The sequence below is a fragment of the Myotis daubentonii genome, chromosome X, assembly GCF_963259705.1.
Source record: "Myotis daubentonii chromosome X, mMyoDau2.1, whole genome shotgun sequence".
Taxonomy (NCBI): Eukaryota; Metazoa; Chordata; class Mammalia; order Chiroptera; family Vespertilionidae; genus Myotis; species Myotis daubentonii.
The window spans coordinates 49057701-49071403 of NC_081861.1; the positions used below are offsets into that span (position 1 = coordinate 49057701).

Here is a 13703-nt window from a genome sequence, read left to right on the forward strand (position 1 = left end):
TTGTCTGTGACCCAATATATGGTCTATCTTTGAAGATGACAAATGTGAACTTGAGGAGAATGTATATTCTGTGGCTTTGGGGTGAAATGTTCTGAAGATGTCAATTAATTCCATCTGATCTAGTGAGTCATTTAGGATTGATGTCTCTTTGCTGAGTTTCTGTTTAAAGGATTTGTCCAGTGGTGATAATGGGGTGTTAAGGTCCCCTACTATGATTGTATTGCTGTCAATCTCTCCCTTGATCTCCTCCAGAAGATTCCTTATGTATTTGGGTGCTCCTATATTGGGTGCATATATATTTACCAGAGTTATTTCTTCTTGTTGGACTGTTCCCTTTAATATTATGAAGTGGCCTTCTTTATCTCTTTTTATGTCCTTCACTTTGAGATCTAATTTGTCAGATATAAGTATTGCTACCCCGGCTTTTTTTTCACTTCCATTGGCCTGAAAAACCTTTTTCCATCCCTTCACCATCAGTCTCTGTGCGTCTTTTTTTCTGAGGTGGGTTTCCTGTAGACAGCAGATATATGGGTCATGTTTTCTTACCCACTCATTTACCCTATGCCTTTTGACTAGGCAATTTAATCCATTTACATTTAAAGTTATTATTGATAGAAACTTGTTAGTCGCCATTTTTGTTCTTTACCACTGCGATCCTTCTTTGTTTCCTATTTTTTCTATGTACAGCTGACCTTTAGCATTTCTTGCATTGCTGGCTTGGTTGTAATAAACTCCCATAGACCGTTTTTGTCTGTGAAGCTCCTGATTTGACCCTCAATTTTGATTGATAGCCTAGCTGGGTACATTATTCTTGGATTCAGACCCTTCCTTTGCATGAATTTGTATATTTCATTCCATTCCCTTCTTGCCTGATGTGTTTCTGTTGAGGAATCGGTCGCTAGTCTGATGGGGGATCCTTTGTAGGTCACTTTCTGTCTCTCTCTGGCTGCTTTTAACATTCTTGCTTTGTCGTTGGTGTTTTCCAATTTAATTATTATGTGCTTGGCATCAGTCTTTTCGGGTTCATTTTGTTTGGGACTCTGTGAGCTTCTTGGATTTGTGTGTTTTTTCTTCCCTATATCAGGGAAATTTTCTGTTACTATTTTTTCAAACAGGTTTTCTATTCCTTGCTCAGTTTCCTCTCCTTCTGGCACCCCTATTATTCGGATGTTGTTTCGTTTAGCATTGTCCCAGAGTTCTCTTAGGCTCTCCTCCTGCTTTTTAATTTTTTTTTTTCTAGAAGCTGTTCTGTTTGGGTATTTTTACCTACCTTGTCTTCTAGCTTGCTGATGCGGTCCTCTGCTTCTTCTAGTCTACTGTTGATGCTTTCTATTGAGTTCTTTATGGCAGTGATGTCATTTTTCATTTCTTCTTGGTTTCTCTTCATTTCCTCTTGGTTCTTCTTCATTTCCTCTTGGTTCCTACATATATTGTTGAATTTGTCTTCAATTCTTTTCATCCACCTTATGGCCATTTCTCTGAATTCTTTCTCTGACAGGTTGCTTGCCTCCATTGCCTCCATTTCGTTTACTTCCTTTTCTGATGATGCCTGTTTTTCTTTCATATGTGGGTTGGTTCTTTGTTTCACCATGATCTCTCTTCTCCAGGTGTTTGGTTATGTAGTTCTCTCTCTGCTCTCCGTGAGAAGAAGCAGTGCTCGTCTGAGTTCACACAGTCACGCTGCTTGAGATCCCTTGTTTCCAGGTTAGTAGCTGGTCTCTGGATGCCGGCAACAGCCACCCAAGATGGCACAGTCTCCGCTGCTGAGCTGGCACACTGAGAGAGGTTTCAGCCGCAGTCTCCAACTGTCCTTTTTTTTCTGGGGGTTCTCGGTCTTTCCCAGCTGCAGACAGTCTCTCAGCTGAAAATCCTCTGCCTATTCGGGCTGTATGTTACCCGTTTCAGCTGCTCACCCTTATCTGCTCCAGGACAAGGCACAGGACACGTCCGTTTATACCTCCGCCATTTTCCCACTCCTCGAAGCTTTTGTTAATTTTTAATTTAATTCCACTGTGGTCAAAGAATATACATTATGTCACTTGAATCTTACAGAATTTATTGAAACTTGTGTTATGTTCAAGAATATGATCTCTCTTGATAAATGTTCCATCTACACTTGAGAAGAATGTGCCATCTGCTTTTGTTGGGTAAACTGTTCTATATATGTCAATCAAGTCAAGCTCATTAATAGCTTAGTTCAAGTCTCCTGTATCCTTGCTGATTTTTTTTGTCTACTTGCTCTATCAATTATTGAGAGGTTATTGAAATATCCAACTAGTTATAGATTTGTCTGTTTCTCCTTGTAATTCTATCATATTTTGCTTCATATGTTTTTTTAGGGGCATAAACATTTAAGGTTGCCATGTCCTCTAGAAGAATAGACTCATTTATCATTATAAAATGACCTACTCTATCACTGATTTGTTTGCTTTGAAATTCACATTGTCTGATATTAATATATTTATGTCAGCTTAGCTATGGCTAGTTAACATAATTTGTCTTATTTCATCCTTTTACTTTTTAAAAAAATAATTTTTTATTGTTGAAATTATTACATGTCTCCCTTTTTCCTCCATTGACCCCCTAAAGCCTGCCCTTGCACCATCCACCCAGGCTTTCAGCAACCTATTGTCTGTATCCATGGGTTATCCACATACACATACAAAGTCTTTGGCTGATTACCTCCCACCCACCCATCATCCCTTGCCTTCCCTCTGAGATTCAGCACTCTCTTCCATGCTTCCATGTCTCTGGATCCACTCTGTTCATCAGTTTGTTACTTAATAGATTCCACATATGAGTATGATCAAGTGACACTTGTCTTTCTCTGACTGACTTGTTTCACTTAGCATCATACTCTCCAGGTCTCTCCATGCTGTCTCAAAGGGTAAGATAGTCTTCTTTTTTACTGCCACATAGTATTCCATGGTATTAATATGCCACATCATTTTTATCCCATCATCTACTGATGGGCACAGAGGCTATTTCCAGATCTTAGCTATTTAAAACTGTGCTGCTATGAATATAAGGGTCCATACATTCTTTCTGATTTGTGTTTTGGATTTCTTAGAATATATTCCTGGAAGTGGGATCACTGAGTCAAATGGCAGTTCGATATTTACTTTTTTGAAGATACTCCATACTATTTTCCATAATGGTTGCACCAGTCTGCATTCCCAGCAGCAGTGTACTAGGGTTTCCTTTTCTCCACATCCTCACCAGCACTTGTCATTTGTTCATTTGTTGATGGTAGCCATTCTGAAAGGTGTGAGGTGATACTTTATTGTCATTTTAATTTGCATCTCTCTGATGATCAGTGACTTTAAGCATTTTTTCATATGTCTCTTGGCCATCTGTATGTCCTCTTTGGAGCAGTGTCTATTTAGATCCTTTGCCCATTTTTTTAATTGGACTGATTGTCTAACTTTTGTTAAGATGTATGAGTTTTGGATATTAACCCTTATGTATTTTGGATATTAACCCTTTATCAGATGTATCATTGCCAAATATGTTCTCCCATACAGTAGGTTCCCTTTCCATTTATTAGTTGGTGGTTTAGTTTCATTTTTTTTGCATGTATCTGTCCAATTTTCCCAACAACATTTATTGAAGAGACTCTCTTGACTCCATTGGATGCTCTTGCCTCCTTTGTCAAATATTAATTGAGCATAATGGCTTTGGTTGATTTCTGGGTTCTCTGTTCTGTTCCATGGAACTATATGCCTGTTCTTGTGCCAGCACTGGGCTGTTTTGAATACAGTGGCTTTGTAGTATAACTTGAAATCTGGTATTGTGATTACTCCAACTTTGTTTTTCTTTGTCAAAATTGCTGCAGCTATTCAGAGTATTTTTTTATTCCATATAAAATTTTGGAGTATTTATTCTAGCTCTGTGAAAAATGCCATTAGTATTTTAATAGATCTATAGATTGCTTTGGGTAGTATGGACATTTTAATAATATCAACTCTACCAATCCATGAATACAATATATTCTTCCACTTGTTTATGTCTATCTCTATTTCTTCAACATCCCTCCGTTTGGGGAGTACAAATCTTTTACCTCCTTGGTTAAGTTTATTCCTAAGTATATTAATTTGTTGTTGTTGTTTCAATGGTAAATGGGATTATTTGTTTAGTTTCTCTTTCTGAGAAGTCATTATTGGTGTATAAAAAAGCCATCAAGTTGGGGGTGTTTATTTTGTATCCTGCTAGAATGCCAACTTCATTTATTAAATCTAGTAGTTTTTTGGTGGAGTCTTTAGAGTTTTCTATGTACAATATCATGTCATCTGCGAATAATGAGAGTTTTACTTCCTCATTTCCAATTTGGATGCCTTTTATTTCTTCTTGTCTGATTGCTGTGGCTAGGACTTCCAGAAATATGTTGAATAAGAGTGGTGAAATCAGATATCACTGTCTTATTCCTGTTGTTAGGGGAAATGGTTTTAGTTTTTGTCCATTGAATATGATGTTGACTGTAGGTCTGTCGTATACGCCTTTATCATGTTGAAATATGCTCCCTCTATTCCCACTTTGCTGAGAATGTTTATCAAAAATGGTTGTTGGATAGGAAGATAAACAATCCAATCAAAAAATGGGCAACAGAACCTAGATAGACACTTTTCAAAAGAGGACATACGGAAGGCCAAAAGACATATGAAAACATGCTCAAAGTCACTAATTATACGAGAGATGCAAATCAAAACAACAATGTGGTATCACCTCACACCTGTCAGAATAGCTATCATCAACAAATCAACAAACAACAAGTTTTGGAGAGGATGTGGAGAAAAAGGAACCCTTCTGCACTGCTGGTGGGAATGCAGACTGGTGCAGCCACTGTGGAGAACAGTATGGAGTTTCCTCAAAAAACTAAAAATGGAACTCCCATTTGATCCAATGATACCAAGTCTAGGAATATATCCCAAGAAACCAGAAACACCAATCAGAAAGGATATATACACCCCTATGTTATAGGAGCACAATCCACCATAGCTAAGATTTGGAAACAGCCTAAGTGCCCATCAGCAGATGAGTGGATTAAAAAACTGTGGTACATCTACACAATGGAATACTACGTGGCAGTAAAAAAGAAGGAACTCTTGCCATTTGCAACGGCATGGATGGAACTGGAGAGCATTATCCTAAGTGAAATATGCCAGTCAGAGAAAGATAAATACCACATGATCTCATTGATAACCCATCCATTGTTTAATATCCCATTTAGCATCCATGTTTGAATGCTTTGGGGTGTTTTTACTGTAGTTGATTTCTAATTTTATTCTACTGTGATCCGAGAAGATGCTTGATATGATTTCAAGTGAAATAAGCCAGTCAGAGAAAGATAAATACCACATGATCTCATGCCTGAAGTTGTCTCACAGCTTACTGATGTGCTTTACATTATATTGATTCTTTTCCCCCTATGTATTTTATTTTATACTAGAGGCCCAATGCATAAAGATTCGTGCAAGAATAGGCCTTCCGCTTGATATATGTCATATGTTTGCTCCCCCTCTTAAGCACTATGTATTTTAACCAGGACCACCTCCCAGAGAAAGGTTGTTTCCCCAGGTTAGGGTTTAACAGGACTAAGGAAGAGAATAAATCAGTAAATCTCCCTAGTGTTACAGAAATACCATGTAGTACTACTTATGAAGAACTTGGACTAAGACTGTTGGCAATAAATTTGGGACTTGTTGGGCCCAAATCCCCAGGGGCCTGCCCACCAGGGAAAGCACCAAAGCCTATACCCCTGGAGACCCACTGACGCAAGGCAATCCCAGGGAAGGCAAGCAGGGAGCCTGGGAGGACATAACCTTTACTGGGTAGGATAAACTCCTTCAGTCACTTCCTTGTAGCTTATCAGTAGAGCAATAGAATAGTGACCTTGGAATAGCCCTTATAATAGAACACAGAGATTAACCTAGACAAGATTAAAATCAACAGAACTAGATAGAGACAGGATTATGGAAATGAAACTAGGAACTGTAGAAGGTTTCCCAAAACATATGATGTAATTATAGAGGCTTGCTTATGGGATCAAATAGTATAAATATAGATGTAATAGAACAATAAAGAGAGAACCCAACCATGCTGATCAACTGAACGCTGCCTCTGTGTCCTTCCTTCTTCGCTGACTCTGTCCACACCTTTGGGAACCCCTGGACATGCTGGGGCTGGACCCCAGCAGCCTTCCTTCTCCTGGCTGCTGGCACCAGCTTCCCTCCAGCATCTGGGACCCAGGTCTTCATTCTGGCTGCCGCCTCCCACCTTAACTCTGGGCCAGAGCCACCTCCTGCCTTCACTCCAGGCCGGCTCTGTGGCTGCCTCCCGAAATGATGAAGGAAGCCAAGCATCCCACCTGAAGGAAGCCAAGCACCCCACCTGAAGAAGCCAAGCATCCCACCTGAAGGAAGCCAAGCATCCTGCCTGCTCTGGCCGGCTCTGTGGCTCCGGCCGGCACTGCCATCTTTGTGGCTATGGGCATCTCCATCTTTGTGATGGCATGATGGTTAATTTGCATATTGCCCTTTTATTAGTATAGATAGTTTTTTATTGTTGTATTTTTTAGTTTACTAATTTTCCTCCTACATTGTCTAATCAGCAATAAACCATTTAGTATATTTTTTTAATCTATATTTTTAAGTGATATGCAATTGGTAGGTTCCTGTGCTAGGCCTGGATATACATGCGAGAGGCCACACAGGGAATTGAAGCCAGCTGCCACCAGTACCATGCCTGGGGCAAGTCAGCAAAAGGCACAAAGCACCCCAAGACCTACTGACACCTGCCAGCTGTACACAATGCTCAGTCATAGAAAGGGCCTTGGGCGGTACACAATTTGGGTGGTGGAGGATCTCAGGGAGTCATGAGTGTGGGGCATGTGGTGTTTACCAGGTTCATGAACATTGAGATTTGGCACTAGTGCTGAGCCTGAGGCTACTCAGCAAAAGTCTCAGGGTGCACTGAGGCCAGTTTCCACCTACCTGGCACATGAAGACCTTTGCAGTAGGTTATGGAATCATAAGAGTGGAGCTAGTGACGGTCACTAGGCTAATACAGATTCATATTTGGCTGTATGGGTGGAGGGCTCAACACAAGGACAATGGTGGCCATCAATCCAGCCATCTCCATAAAGCCACACAACTCAATTTCTCCCTGTATATCTCTGGCACTCTCCAAGCAGTTATCCCTCCACCAGAGCCCAAGGTGGATGCCTGTGAGTGAAAATTTGTACCTGATCTCTTTAAAGGGAAACCTGGGTTTTCACCAGCCTTCTGTCTCACCCAGATGGATGGAATCCTCACTGATTTCACAGCCAGATGATATGTGGTCTCCTCTACCAACACTTGTGTTCAGGGCTGGGAAGCCCAGCATGGGGCTGAGACTCTCACTCCTCAGGGAGGACCTCTGCAGCTGAGATGTTTCTCCAGATTCTCAACCTCCATGTGATGTTGTGGGGCCAGCTGTTTTCACATCTCTACCTCTCTTACCAGTCTCTACATGGCTTCTTTTGTATATTCTTAGTTATAGGACTTTTGGTAAGTTAGTCTTCAGATGATTATAATTTAGTTGTAATTTCCATGTGGCCATGGTGGGGAGGTGAGTACAGTGTCAACCTACTCTGCCATCTTGACCTATGTCAACATTTTGAACATATATGGACAATAGTTAAATTGTTTTAATGTCTTCGCTAATTCTACTATCTGTGTCAGTTCTGGGGTAACTTTTTGTTGTCAAATTATTTTTAATTGAAACATTTTCCTTTGTAGTTCTTACCTAGCTGGGTATTCCACTGCACCACTGTTGATGTCATCTATGATGTTATGAGGGTAGCGGCCATCAAAATTGAAGCCCGCAGACTGGGAAGTCCCCAGGATCTCTTTAATGGTTCCAGAGAGTTCTCTAGCTAGAGATTCGTGTTGCATCTGTTGGGCAATGATGACAATCTAATCAAAAGTGATATTTTTACTATGCTTAATGTTTTTCTGCTTCTTTCATCTTGTGGTAGTTTTTTGAAGGCTTTGATGATCAGGGCAGAGGCAGAATGTACTACCTCAATCTGGGCCTGTCTGTTCTGAATGGTCAGTTTCACTGTAGTTCTCAGACCCTTCCAATCACTGGTTGCTTTGGTGATGTTACCTTCAACCTTTTTTAGAGAGAGTTCCATGGGGTCAATCTTGAGTGCCAGGGCAGAGGTGGCATCCACTTCACCACTGGTGCACTTCAGGTATATGACTTTGATGTCATTGGGGTCAAACTTCTTTGGAGGAATGGTGAAGGCAGCTGGTGTCAGATGAACCTGGATTCAGAATGGCTGAAGAAAGTTGAACCTAGGCCTCCTCTGAGCAGAAAGCTGAGTTATAAGTTAATTTTTCAATTTATTTATTATTCACCCCATTAATGGCTGAATAATATTATCTACACTAATAAAAGAGAAACATGGTAATTGGCGTACGACTGCTACCCTTTTCATTGGCTAATCAGCGAGATATGCAAATTAACTGTCAGCCAAGATGGCGGCCGACAGCCAGGCAGCTTGAAACTAACATGAGGCTTGCTTGCCTCAGTGATGGAGGATCGTTGGAGGAAACCAACGTTCCCCGCCTGAGGCTGCAGGCCTCTGAGCGGGTAGTTTAAGAAACATTGTAACAAATACCGCCGGACTTCAGCCAGCAGATTCGCAACATTATAAACAAAGGCAAGAAACCTACTTTCAGCTGCAGAGGCCTAAGAGCTGGAGCCAAGCCTCAAGGTAAAGCTGGCCCAGAATAAAAAAAGAAAAAAGAAAAAAAGGAGCAGTTGGGAACTTCAGTCACTCCCAGCCTGAAAACAGCCCTCAGCCCCTCACCCAGACTGGCCAGGCACCCCAGTGGGGACCCCCACCCTGATCCAGGACACCCTTCAGGGCAAACCAGCTGGCCCCACCCATGCACCAGGCCTATACCCTATATAGTAAAAGGGTAATATGCCCCCTGGCACCGGGATCAGCGTGACATGGGGCAGCGCCCAAACCCCCTGATCGCCCTGCGGCTCTGTGTGTTACAGGGGACGGGGCCCCAACCCACTGAGCAGCCCTGCTCTGTGCCTGATAGGGGGGAGCTCCCCAACCCCCCCCCCACAGGCCCTGCTCTGTTTGTGATGGGGTAGAGCCATAACCTCCCCATCGGCCCTGCCCTGAGTGTGAGAGTGGTGGCACCCCAACCCCCTGATCGGCCCTGCTCTGTGGGTGATAGAGGGCAGTGCCCCAACCCCCTGATGGGCTCTGCTCTGTGTGTGAATGGGGCAGCGCCCCAACCCCCTGATTGGCCCTGCTCTGTGCGTGACAGGGAGTGGCGCCTCAACCTCCCCATTGACCCTGCCTTGAGTGTGACAGTGGACGGTGCCCCAACCCCCCAATTGGCCCTACCCTGAGCATGACTGAGGGTGGCATCACAACCTCCCAATCTGCCCTGCTCTGTGCATGACAGGGGGCAGCGCCCCAACTCCACAATCGGCCCTGCTCTGAGCCCAACCAGGGGCTGCACCTAGGGATTGGGCCTGCCCTCTGCCACCCGGGAGCAGGCCTAAGCCAGCATTTCGTTATCTCCCGAGGGGTCCCAGACTGCGAGAGGGCACAGGCCGAGCTGAAGGACCCCCCCTCCCCCCCAAGTGCACAAATTTTTGTGCACCGGGCCTCTAGTATTGTATAAATGTATCATAACTTATTTAGTCAGCCCAATATTAATAGGCATTCTGTTCTTTCCAGTCTTTTACTAATACAATTAATGCTGTGGTGGACATCCTCATATTTATGCCTTCGTGCAGGTATATCAATAGGATAGATTTCTGAAGTCAAATTGCTGGGTTAGAGAGTATTGCATTTTTTAAATTTATTTATTTGAATTTTTAATTTGATAGTTATTCTGGCCCTATTAAAAGGACTTGGCCTGTTTGTGCAAATAATATCTGGAACAAGCAAAGTCCCAGCCTGTATCATTGGGTGCCTGCTTTTGGTAGTCATTCAGACACTATCCATTTGATTTGTTCACTCTGAACTGCTTGATGATATTTCTCCTATCTTTCCTATTTTTGCCCCTCAACTTCTGCTGCTTTCCTAAGATTTCCTTGCATAACCACTTATTTTAGATCTATTTTTTCTTTAGACATAATTTCACTATTTTATCCTTAAAGATCCATTTCTAAGGACTTCAGGAACATCTCCCATTTCCCACCCTTGTCTTGTGGAACTAACTCTCTGGGCTGTTCTCCTTCTTAGCCTTTACATTATGGGAAAATCATCAGACAGTATTTAGAAGTCAAATTCCTTTTACATCATAGATACAGATCTGCATATTTACCTATCAGCTACTAGGATGAAGCTGTGGTCACTGTGTTCACACAAACCCTACCTAGTTTAATAGAGTTCCATGACACCAGCTTTAGGCTCCAAATGCTGCTATATACTCAGCCATCGTTTACAGTGGAGTCAAAGAAAGCTGTTTTTCTTTTCTTTCTTGTCTCCTTAATGCCTAGAAACATGAGTTAATGAAGCTTAGGCCTTTTATAAGTTCAGAAACTACCTGGGCTTTAAAACTAATCTGAGAAAATATTTGGTAGCCAAGCTTGTCAAAGGGGAGCCAATGTACTTTCACTGAATTGAAGACAGGAGAGACTTGGGACTCTTAAGCTGTGTGGTAGACCAAATTCTGGTCAAATGAACCCAGATATCCACTCGATTAATACTTATCACTGTGAACAACCACCACTAGTATGTATTTCTGATTGGGAGACCCATGACCCACAAGATCACCTCATAAATAAGTATATAAGAGGGGATAGCTGGATACTGCTGCCAATTGCCTACTGCCCAACCCACTTTGGTTCTGGACTTCACCTTCCTTGAATCTAAAGAGCTAGCCACTTATTCAAGGGAAAAGTCTCAGTGGGTTGAATATAGATGGAGGAGTTAGATTAACATAAAGTACTTCACTAGAGACAGAAACCCATGGCATTGATAATAATCATTACAGTGGGGCCTTGACTTACGAGTGTCCCGACTAACGAGTTTTTCGAGATACGAGCCATCTCTCTGCCGATTTTTGCTTTGAGTTGCGAGCTAAAATTCGGGTTACGATCCAGCTTCAGATACCCCACCGCTAGTTGGTGCAGTGAACGTCACAGTGAACGCCACAACATCAGCCCAGCATCACGTGTCTCGTTCACTTTAAGATTTGACATACGACTAATTTGAGTTACGAGCTCCGTCACCAAATGAATTAAAGTCGTAAGTCAAGGCCCCACTGTATCTTGAAGTGCCCTATATGGTGGTTTTTGTATGTGTGGTATTGTCTCCCATGCTGATGTTCTCTCCAAGAACCCAGCATCACTCAGTATACTCCATGTCCTTAACTTTAGCATTCCGGAAGCTTAAGTTCCTTATATCCAATACAGCATGGGAGAGTGTGAAAAATAGTGGATGTAGAAGTCATAATTACTGTGAAAATAGGTATTTGTAGCTGGATGAATGTAATAAATTGTGGGGAAATTTGGTGAAACAGCAGAGGTTCTCCTCTAGTTAGTGCTTGGTTGATATTCTCAATATGACCTCTATATCTACCAGCACTAAGTAATTGACAAATAGATACTAATGTGAAGGGCCTTGAATAGGACATCTAAATTCAGGGTAATAATTGAAGACAATTATCAGAGATGATGTAGCTGAATAATTTAGAACCAGAAGATTCTTTTGGTAAACAAAATAATCATAGCTGGAGTAGATAGAGAGTTGGTGCTGACTATGCAATGAATGATTTTTTTTTTCAGAACATCTGCCACTACAAAGATTTTGTGAAGTTATGAAAATGGAATATGCAAAAATAGTTTACTGTGAGATAGTATCTCAGATGTGTTTGTAGATCTGAAGTGAAAGCAGAAGGCTCTTGGATCTGCTAGTCTTCTCCTTGACTTGGAAACAGCTATCATAAATGATGACTCACTGAAGATGTTATGTCAGAAATGGAGCCACTACTAAAAACCATGTTCAAGGTCTTGACTTGTATGGAACACAATAGCCAACAGAAAGGGGCCATGGTACAAGAGAAGTACTTGTGTGTGTGTGCCTTTCCAGCTGGCAAATACAATCACCCACTCTCATACAGTAAGCAATTCCAACATTCTTTGGAACTCGTGGCTGTCACTACATGGTCCTGGATCTCATCCAGGTGCTGCTATGAGCAGGCATCCATCTGCAGCCTACTCTAGTTGTAGATTGTAGTGGTGTAAGGCTTAGAGTCTAAGACACCTGAATCTAAAACTTAGCTTTTCAAACTTAAGCAAGTGGCTTAATCTCTTCAAACATTAATTTCCTCATCTCTAAAATGGGGATGATAATAGTACTAACCTCAAAGAATTTTTATGATTTAAATAAAATAAATTGGATAAAGAATTTATCCCAATGCTTTGTACACAGGTTTAACATTAGCTTTTATTTTATTTGGGTCTGGATAACCCAGAGGTCTTTTGGAGGATCTACCAGTGTAAGGCTGTCTCCATCTTTCTTTCTTTCTCCAGTTTTTTTTTCCCCCTGAGGTAACATTAGATCTGTTCCTCCAGAAAATGGAGCTCTGGAGCACTGAATTTACATTGGAGTATACTTTTATTGGAACATTCTCTGACCACAGGGATAGGGCTGGGTTGAACTGCATCCTGCAGAGAGTGGGACACATGTGGGCAATCCAAGAGGCAGTATTCTATGGAGAAATTAAAACCAAAGCAGATAAATAGTCAAATCTAGATGTCAGTCCATATAAGCTGGGTAGTGTAGGAGAATCTTTGATCCAGGAAACAGAGTGGAAAGTGAGAAAATTACTTAAGATCCTGAGAGGACTTGGTTATAACTTAACTCTAGCATATACAAGTTGATTGGTCTTGATCATCTTTTTTTTTTTTTTTTCTTTTTTTTTTTTATTGCTTAAAGTATTACAAAGGGTATTACATATGTATCCATTTTATCCCCCCGCCCTAGACAGTCCCCTAGCCTCCCCTATCACCCAGTGTCTTATGTCCATTGGTTATGCTTATATGCATGCATACAAGTCCTTTAGTTGATCTCTTACCCCCCTACCTCCTGCCCCCCAACCCTCCCCGGCCTTCCCGCTGCAGCTCGACAATCCGTTTGAGGCAGCTCTGCCTCTGTATCTATTATTGTTCAAAAGTTTATAATGGTCTCTATTGTCCACGAATGAGTGAGATCATGTGGTATTTTTCCTTTATTGACTGGCTTATTTCACTTAGCATAATGCTCTCCAGTTCCATCCATGACGTTGCAAATGGTAAGAGTTCCTTCCTTTTTATAGCAGCATAGTATTCCATCGTGTAGATGTACCACAGTTTTCTAATCCATTCATCTACTGATGGGCACTTAGGCTGTTTCCAGATCTTAGCTATGGTGAATTGTGCTGCTATGAACATAGGGGTGCATATATCCTTTCTGATTGGTGTTTCTGGTTTCTTGGGATATATTCCTAGAAGTGGGATCACAGGGTCAAATGGGAGTTCCATTTTCAGTTTTTTAAGGAAACTCCATACTGTCTTCCATAGTGGCTGGACCAGTCTGCATTCCCACCAGCAGTGCACAAGTGTTCCTTTTTCTCCACATCCTCTCCAGCACTTGTCGTTTGTTGATTTGTTGATGATAGCCAGTCTGACAGGTGTGAGAT

The 13703-nt window shown here is 41.8% G+C and overlaps 1 pseudogene; it reads right to left on the reverse strand.

Annotated features, from left to right (window-relative positions):
- Nucleotides 1–7742: 7742 nt before the first annotated feature.
- On the reverse strand, nt 7743–12023 carry LOC132223482 (large ribosomal subunit protein uL11-like; annotated as a pseudogene).
- Between the last annotated feature and the right edge of the window lie 1680 nt (nt 12024–13703).